Here is a 9,452-nt window from a genome sequence, read left to right as displayed (position 1 = left end):
AAACGTCATTTTTATCACTAGTAATTCATTGTTACTTTTATATACTATAATTAGATTTTATTATAATATAATTAATTTCATTGTTTTTTTCTCGATGTTATTTAATATAGTACCTTGACGAATGATGAATGCTATTGGAGTGATATGTTTTTCTTTACTTATATTTATATATATACATAAACATTAATATTATTCAAAAAAAATATAATTTATGTTTAACTTTTTTTATTAATTAATTTAATTAAAAATATAAAATTAATATAACTATTTTTAACATAAGTTTAAATTTTCATTAGTGACTATTACTACATATATTATAAATTATAATGCATAGCTTAAATCCCTACTATCAATATAATAATAATAAAATATACCTATTTTAAAATAAACACCAAATAATTAAATTACATAAGATTATTTAAGTATATTGTATTTGTTTCCTTCCAAAATAACATGTATCCAAACTTTATATATATATAGTCAAATGAATTTAGTTTGGGTGGTTATGCTGAATAACTCTTATCTTCCTCATTTAAGTTCAAGTATTATATGGCATCTATTTATGCATTCAAAATTGTGTTTTAAACAATCGAAAATCACAAATTTGTTTAAAATTGTACTACTAAAATTCCGTGAAAAAGACTAGTTTGTCTAGAAGTTAGACTAGTCATATAAGTTGAGTCTATAGCATATTAAACCATTCATTTTTCATAACTAGATTTGATTGTGTTAAATAGCTTTTGAGAAAAGTGTTTTGTACTTTATTTTTATTTAATCTATTAGTTTTTTACCATGGTTTTTTACTTTATATTTATCCAATTTACTAATTTATGTTTGTTAACTTTCCTTTTATAAATTAAGATGACTGAACTAGGTGAAATTATTTTTCATTCCACATTTTATATTTATATATATTTTACTTAAATTAAAACATGTGAAGTGTGTGTGTATATATATATATTCTTACATGACATCTAACACATATATCCTATATTGGGTTATCTACGCAAAAATACAATTTATTATTTAAAAATTAGATCATAATATGATATAAAAAAAATTATAAGTTGTGTGAGTCCTATGATGATTGCACGTTTAATATTTTTCTAGAGAAACTATGATCTAGGGGGTCTAAGTTGTCAAAATCACACTTGCTTGAGAAATTATGATCCAGGGGTCTAAGATGTCAAAAGCACGGATCACACCAATGCTTAACATGGTTGGATTTTTTTCCACACGATTTCAAAACAGTGACCATCACAATTAACAATTCTATAAATTTATTGCAAGAATATTCTATTAATTCTAATCATAAATTTATAAATTGATTGCATAAATATTTTATTCATTATTATAGAGTAATATGAGACGTTTGATATTTTGGAAAATGAAAATCATTTACTATATATAGTGATTGTTGTACATTTTCTCAATTTCATTATAAATGACAATCAATAAATTTATTGCAAGAATACTCTATTAATTGTTATCATAATTTTATAAATTTATTGCATAAATATTCTATTCATTAATATAGAGTATATACCTTTCTTCCACATAGATAATTGCAATAATTTATTATATATAGTGATTCTTGTACTTTTTTTGAATCTCATTTTAAATGTTAACCAATCAAGAGATACTTACACCCAATATGTAAATGAAGATTCCAATCATATGATTTTACATTTATACCATTCCACGTAGAGAATTGCACCAAAGATGGAAATGGGATATTATTTGGTATTTTGGAAAATGAAAATCATTAATTTTATTATATATTGTGATTGTTGCACCTATTTTCAACATCCTTGAGTTCAAAAGATGCATATTTTGGCTTCAACTTCATCTTTTTATAATCTATCCAAAATCATTTGATGCATATCACTATGATTTTGTCCATAGATTGATAAAAAATAGAATAATACAAATGTTTGCTAGAGTTTGAAATGGGGGGACAATGTAAATGGATCTGAATGAAACCCAAGAGAACTATATCAATTGCAAGAAATCTTGAATCCCAAATGAAGTTCAAATAGGGTCTGGATAAATTCCAACCATTCAAGTAAGAAAATACTTCAAACACAAGTGTTACCAATGCAAATACATATGGATGTTTAACAGAGATCAAATAAGGTTCTTCTGTCATGTCAATGATGCAATTTTTGAGACCCCTCTTTAACTAAGATCCAAAATTCTACTTACACCCTTTCGCAACATCTTGTGACACTTCATTGCCATCATGTGTTTAATACTACTCTTTCCTAAACTATTGCCTTACCGCATTTCCTTTACAACATCCGTGCAATTGCTAGTTTTATTTTCTTTAAATTATTTACAAAAATGTGATGCTATTGAAAAATTAGGAATATTAATTAATATTGGTGTCCGTTTATATAGAAACGTTAATTTGATTGTTATATTATTAACGATCAAAATTCTATGCCAACAAACCTAATCACCAATGAGAAGGCAAGGTACGGAAATCAGCATGCTAACATAATAATCAACTTTACTTAATTACCATAAAGTAAATTACAATAACATGTAGCGAAAGCATTGGCAGCGATAGTAGAATACCATAAACTAAATTACAATAACATGTAGCGAAAGCAATGGCAGCGAAATCGGATTAGAATAGCTTGTAGTGTAGTAGCGAAAATAGGAAAGCCACTGTACATAAAGCCGCACGGTACCTAGCCTCTTCCTACGCTTCATCGCTGGACTTCAGTGGAAAGCCTACCCTCAAGCTTGGATAAGCACACAGCGGAACTTGCCTTGGAATCGTCAGCCCACAAACTTCCGTCATATCAAGCTGCGACGGATCACCTTCAACTCTCCAGTTAAAAGTGTGCATCAGCTGAGCCACTGCGAGTTCGATGGTGGGAATAGCCATGGGGGCCCCTGGGCATCCTCTCCTTCCTGCCCCAAACGGAATCATACGGAAGTCTGATTGATCTGCTGAATTCACATGTTCGTCCTTCATGAATCTCTCAGGCTTGAATTCGGAAGCATCTGCCCCCCACACATTGACATCCCTTCCTATAGCCCACACATTCACAATCAACGTTGTTTTCTTAGGGATAGAGTATCCTCCTGCTGTAACAGCCTCTACAGATTCATGAGGAATAGCTAGCGGAGCCGCTGGGTATAATCTTAGCGTCTCTTTCACTACGCACTGGAGGTATTTCATCCTCACTACATCAGATTCAATCACTTGCCGATGTTTGCCGACTACATCTTCGATTTCTTGCTGCAATCTCTTCATGGCATGTGGATGCCTCAGCAGCTCACTCATTGCCCATTCTAACGTAATTGATGTTGTGTCCGTCCCGGCTACGAACATGTCCTGCATACAATTAATGCAAAAATTTGATTGATACGAACATGTCCTGCATACAATTAATGCAAAAATTTGATTGACTTAAGTTCTAACGAATGATGATTGGAAGTCGCGGCCATGCGATGAGCAACGTGGTCGTCTATTATTTTCTCCACAAACTCATTGAATGTTTTATGGATTTTCTTCATGCGCCGCTTGATACCTTGCGAATCAAGCCAATCCAAATAGGGAATAAAGTCTCCGATGGGAAAAGCCCCCACCGCAGTTATCAGGTCTACTAACAAATCCTTGAAACCTTTGAAATCGCCACCCAAATCATCGTCAGAAAATGTCCTCCCCGCCAGTATCCGCCAAACTATATTGGAAGTGAGAGTAGAGAGGGCCTTGCTAATATTCACACCCATTATTCCGCTCTCACTCTCCTCCCAAATTGAACGGATCATCGCAGATACTTCTTCCTCTCGCACACCCTTGAAGGACTCAATTCTTTTGGCAGTCAGCAGTTCTAACACGCATATTTTCTTCATTTCCCTCCAGTGATCTCCATAGGGAGCGAAGGCCACATCTTTAGAGTTGAAAAACATTAATCTCCCAGCGGCTTTTGGAGGTCGGCTGGCAAAAATCAAGTCATGAGTTTTGAGAAACTCTTTGGCTATGTCAGAAGAAGAGACGACGACGGTAGGGACAGAGCCTAAGCGCAGAAAGAAAATGGGACCATATTTGTCAGCAAGGGCTTTAAGAGCACGGTGAGCAGGAGGGATCAGTTGGAAGAGATTTCCGACGATTGGCCATGGAAAGGGTCCTGGAGGCAATCTGGCCCTAATCCTTCTCTTATGCAATAAGAGTATGAAAAATAAACAGAGAAATAAACCAACACTAGCTGCCGTATTAGCACCTTCACAGCTTTTAGCAGGCAGTGAGAGGGAGAGACACAGAGGCAAAATATGAAATTCCATAACTAACAGACCCGCTGAATGAAAGGTAGAAGCGTATGGTATTTATAGCCGCCATAAGGTCTATCAAAGCTCAGTTTATCCCGATAATATGCGCGAAGGTAAATGGTAAGTGAATTTCAAATAATCGTGAAGCAAATGGTAGATAAATTTCAAATAATTCCAAACCATGCACAAATCTATTTTATTGGATATATTAGATTATTCAGAATTTTTCAATATTTTATTTTCATGCTAGAATTATTTTTTTATATTAAATTCACTTACGGTATGAAAGTTGGTATGGAAGTTAAAGTTAATGCGGTATCAAAGTTGGTATGGAAGTTAAAAGTTAATAGACTTGTTTATTTGATGGTGTTTTTGGAATTGATCGCATTCCAATTTTATATGAGTTTTATTTTAATAATGGTCATTTTTTTTTCACATGAGTTAAAACAAAAAAAATGTTTTTTTTCAATTTTTGAAATTGGATTTGATTATTTTTTTTGTAAGGCTGGGGTGGGACTCTCCGATTTACATGTCCATTATGTACCCCTCTACCGGGGCAGGGTAGTCCAAGATTTGAACCCAAGACTTCCGGTTCGGTGAGACTTCATTTCAACAGCCCTTGCCGCTTGAGCTACCCGATGTGGACGAAATTGGACTTGATTATACCTCTTTATAATATTTTAGTTTTTTTTTCCTCTTACATTTTTATTATTTTTCTTAAAATTTTGAAGTAATAATAATTTTAATATTATTTTTATTTTGCAAAATTATCTCCTTTTTTATTTAGCAATGGTTTAACCAAGTCAATACATCCCTGAACTGAAAGTGAGGATTTTGGCTAGAGTTGAAAGTAATTTTAGGAAACCTCTTTGTTTCCATGATGTTTAACTTCTTCTTATATACAAGATATTTAGTCATAGCCATGCTTTCAATGAGGAAAGACTATCTTCAATCACGAGGACACTATAAGGAGTGTTACATTTAATCTTGCCATTTTAGGTTATAAACTACCTTCAGGTGTGCTCTATCTTCCTCCATGTATCTTTATAGATATTGCAGTTTCACACCAGTATAAAATAATAAGAGTGATAAAAATCTCAAGAAAAAAATTATTTTTATTCCATATCTAAAAATATACAAACTTATAGTTGTTATTTAATATATATCTATATATATAATTAAAATTTTTAATTAATTTTATATATACTTTATTAATCTTTAAAAATAAAATATAAATAATAAAAAAAATATTACATTATATTTTACACTTTAAAAATTTTTAAACATGAAAAAGATTGATCACTCTGTGATGTGAATCTTTCTGATTTTTGAAAAGCTCTAATCATTATACGTCAACTGCATGCTATGCCTTAAAAAGAAATAAGTAATCAAAAATCTAAAGCATCTCTGAATACAACAAAAACGTCTCTTTGAGCCAATCTCACACACTAATGTGAACCCATTGATTTTATCATATGGAGACGCTGCATCCCCCAAGAAAAGCGATGTAACGATGTAAAAGGAGGCCAAAGTCATAATGCATGAACTGTCCAAAATAATATGGGAAACTGACCAACGTCGTTTTGGCAGGAAGCATTTTACATTTCTGGCAAATTTTATCGTCTATCAATATAGTTGAAAAATTATACCATTTTCCATGGTTGTGATCTGTGTTTCATGGTTTTTGGAATGGTTATATTGAGTAGAAGGGTGGAAATTATACCATTTTCCATGGTTGTGATATGTGTTTCATGGTTTTTGTATAGGATTTGGTTTGTTGTAGAGAATTCTTCATATTTTTTCACTTCAATATGATAATATTTTTTTAATGTTTTATAGATATTAAAGTATGTTAATATTTTATATAAGCTGCAGATAATATTAATAATAGAAAAATAATGACGAGATGAATAATTCACATAACATGAATTTTATTTGTTTAAAGACTAATATTGTGTAAGATATTAATAATAGAGAAATAATGACGCAATGAATAATTCACATAACATGAATTTTACATGTTTAAAGACTAATATTGTGTAAGGTAAGGTATTTTATTTATCAAGAAGAAATTTCAGCTTATAACCCACTCCACCCATCTTTTGGGCTGCCTTGATATATCTAGGTTTACAACCCACTCTAATCATCTCTTTGGATGTGCTAGATATATTTTATCGTGGGGCCATTACATTTGTTATATAAATTTATATAAGTTTTAAAAATGAACAGTGTTATTCAAGCTTCCAAAATATTCACATGATGTAATTTTTTGTTTTTTTACAATTGTTTTTAATTTTGTTGTCATAAATTCCCCCGATCGGGATGAGTGCGGTGTCAAAGGTGTTGGGCCTGAGTGCACATGGACTGGACAGTGAAATTCATTGTAGCTGCACCCCACATGTTCAAGGCAGGGAGTGCGGTGTCCTCTACCTTGATTGCATGGGAGGTGGGTTGGCAAGGTAGAACATAAGGGAAGGTGGCCAAGGGGGAAGGTGTCTTAGATGTCTAGGGAAGGTGGAAGGTATAGCAAGGAAGGAAGGAGAAGAAAATCGGAAGGGAGGAGAAGCAACAAATGTTGAGGGCAAGCGTCAACCATCCGGTATGTAGTCTGGCCCTGGCACTATTTAATTTGTATGTTCTCATTGGGTTCCAAGGGAAATCCCATGAGTCGGAGGGAGAGTTTTTGGGAAGGAGGGAGAGGTGCGAGGCCACCCCAATGAGGCTTAGCTTAACCAGGGAGAAACCAGGGTAGACAAGGGGGAAATTTCGCCTGGCTCTCTGTTGTTTTGACTCTGCTCTTGAGCAGAAGCTAGGGCTATGGCATGGTGGGCACCACGAGGAGCCTCGATACAAGGCCGCTCTGGAGTGACCAGCCTTCGAGTTGGGATGCTAGCAGGGTGGGAAATGGGATGAGCGAACCCGAGAAAATGGCAAGGCAGGACCATAGGGGAATTTCCAGGGACCTCGGGGGGCATGAGAGGCGAAGAGGTGAGCTAGAAACGGACTGGAACTGGCAGGCAGAGGCAAGGGTCTGCGGGTATGGGAGCACTAGCAGCACCTAGCTACAGATGGGTCTATGAGCCAGGATATGGCCACAAGAGGGTGACCAATACCAGAACCAGGGTAAGGGCGCAAGGCAGGGAGATAAGCTCGGGGACTCTTGCCTGATTTCCATAACCACTAGCCACCTATGGGCACAGGGATGCCTCTGCCCGATGCAAGATAAGCATGGTAGTGAAGTATGGATATCACATTTGCACTATGTTGCGATGAAGGAGGTAGTGAATCTAATGATGTCAAACTGTATACAGGTTATAAGTCGGCAGGGCATGGCTCCAGCACGATGTGGTCGTGGCCGGGGCAACAAAGGCCCGAAACCCCAGGCAACCAAATGCCCAAGCAAGATGAATGGTTGCAAGGGTCGCAAGGTCGCCGAGTGCATCATAGCTGAGGCAATCAGAACTTACAAAGAGGAAGTGGATGAGTGAATCCGAAAACTGATAGATGGTTGGGAAGACCAGGTGAAGAATGAGATGGAACTGGATGATGAAAATGAGGATTGGACAACAATGGTGCCTGACCCAAGAACCACAAGAGGGTGAATTACATAGTTCAAGCACACCCTATACCTGTATTTTCTGATGAAAAGTCTGCTAGGCAAAGCACTTGAGAAAATTTCTATGGGGATGGTAGTTACCATGCAGGGCCCTCCCAACTACAAGAGAGATATGGAGAAGATCCTATTCCAGCTGCATAAACAGGATGTTAGGATGGACCGTATTGACAGACGCATCCCATGCATTGGAGAGATCTTTGGAATTCCAGAAGAAACTGCAGAAGATCCTGCCCCAGTAGTCTCTGACACTGAGGAGCAGAACGACAAGCAAGATTAGTCTACCTATGCTTAGATTTTGTTTATGTGGATAACAATTAAATTTTCTGTTGCCTATGTTAGATGTTATAGTTATGAAGTTTGTTATCATGAGACTGAAACATACCTAGCTCTACTAGAAAAACTGAAGAAGCTATGTTTTTGGATGGTGTATAATGCTGACCGATGGCCAACAGACTCAATTTCCCCTCGGGGCGAGTTGAGGCCACCGAGTAAAACTGTGTGGTGTAAATTTGCTTCATATGCATAATAGAAAATAGACAGCCCTACCAAGCATTACAAAAGAAAAATATGTTGTCACAAATTCTAAGAATCTTCACGTCCACAACAATTTACTTGATATCTTTCCCAAGCCCTTTCATCACCTCTTCTATAAACAAAGGTAAGCTAGACGCCACCACAATTTCTATTACAATGTTGACTTTGTAAACATGTCTACAAATTTTCTTGAGTGTGGACTGTCTTAAGAGATACTCCACCTCTATCAATAATTTGTGTTACAAAATGATACCCAATATCAATACGCCTAGTCTTACTATGATAATATGGATTATCACAAAATGTAGTTAAATCATCCTACATTCTTCCAAGCTCACCCAAAAGGCCCATTCAACAAAATTTCCTCCTTGAAAGCATGTGAATCAAGGATATATTTTGCCTTGGTAGTGGATAAAACAATTGTTTCTTGAAGCTTTCACATCCAACTAATAGATTCTCTTGCAAGAGTAAGCACATAACCTCAAGTGGATCTCCTATTGTCCAAATTACCTGCCAAATATGAATCAACATTACTACAAAGAAAATCACTACAACCATTAAATTTGTTGCAATAATCAATTATTCCTATAAGATACCAAATTGCTTGTTACACTTCATTTCAATACTCTCTTTCTAGATTTTCCATGTACTACAAGCAACACCCACTTCATATAAAATATCTTCTCTAGTATATATCATCGCATACATCAAAATTTTTACTACATTAGCATATGGTACATGAGACATATAATCGTATTCTTCCTCATTACTAGGAGATAAAACTAAAGAAATCTTAAAATGAGAAGCTAAAAGGATATTTATAAGTTTCATATTATTTATTTTTAATCTTACAAGTATTTTATTGTTATAATTCTATTTTGAAAACTCAAGCTTACAATTTTTCTTGTATATATGTATTTCTATGCCTAATATTTGTTTTTCTACCATTATATCCTTCATATCAAAGGTCCTAGCCATATGAGTCTTCGACATGCTGATATCATCCCAGCCATATGAG

At 34.9% G+C, this 9,452-nt stretch overlaps 1 pseudogene; it reads right to left on the bottom strand.

The window, feature by feature from the left end:
* Positions 1-2,707: 2,707 nt before the first annotated feature.
* LOC149252241 (cytochrome P450 750A1 pseudogene) lies at positions 2,708-4,299 on the bottom strand (annotated as a pseudogene).
* Positions 4,300-9,452: the final 5,153 nt, after the last annotated feature.

The sequence above is a fragment of the Pinus tabuliformis genome, chromosome 7 (assembly GCF_031772625.1).
Source record: "Pinus tabuliformis cultivar Carrire ecotype Pingquan chromosome 7, CPIR1, whole genome shotgun sequence".
NCBI lineage: Eukaryota > Viridiplantae > Streptophyta > Pinopsida > Pinales > Pinaceae > Pinus > Pinus tabuliformis.
Note: the sequence above shows the minus strand (reverse complement) of the source record. Positions and strands in the feature narration are given on the sequence as shown.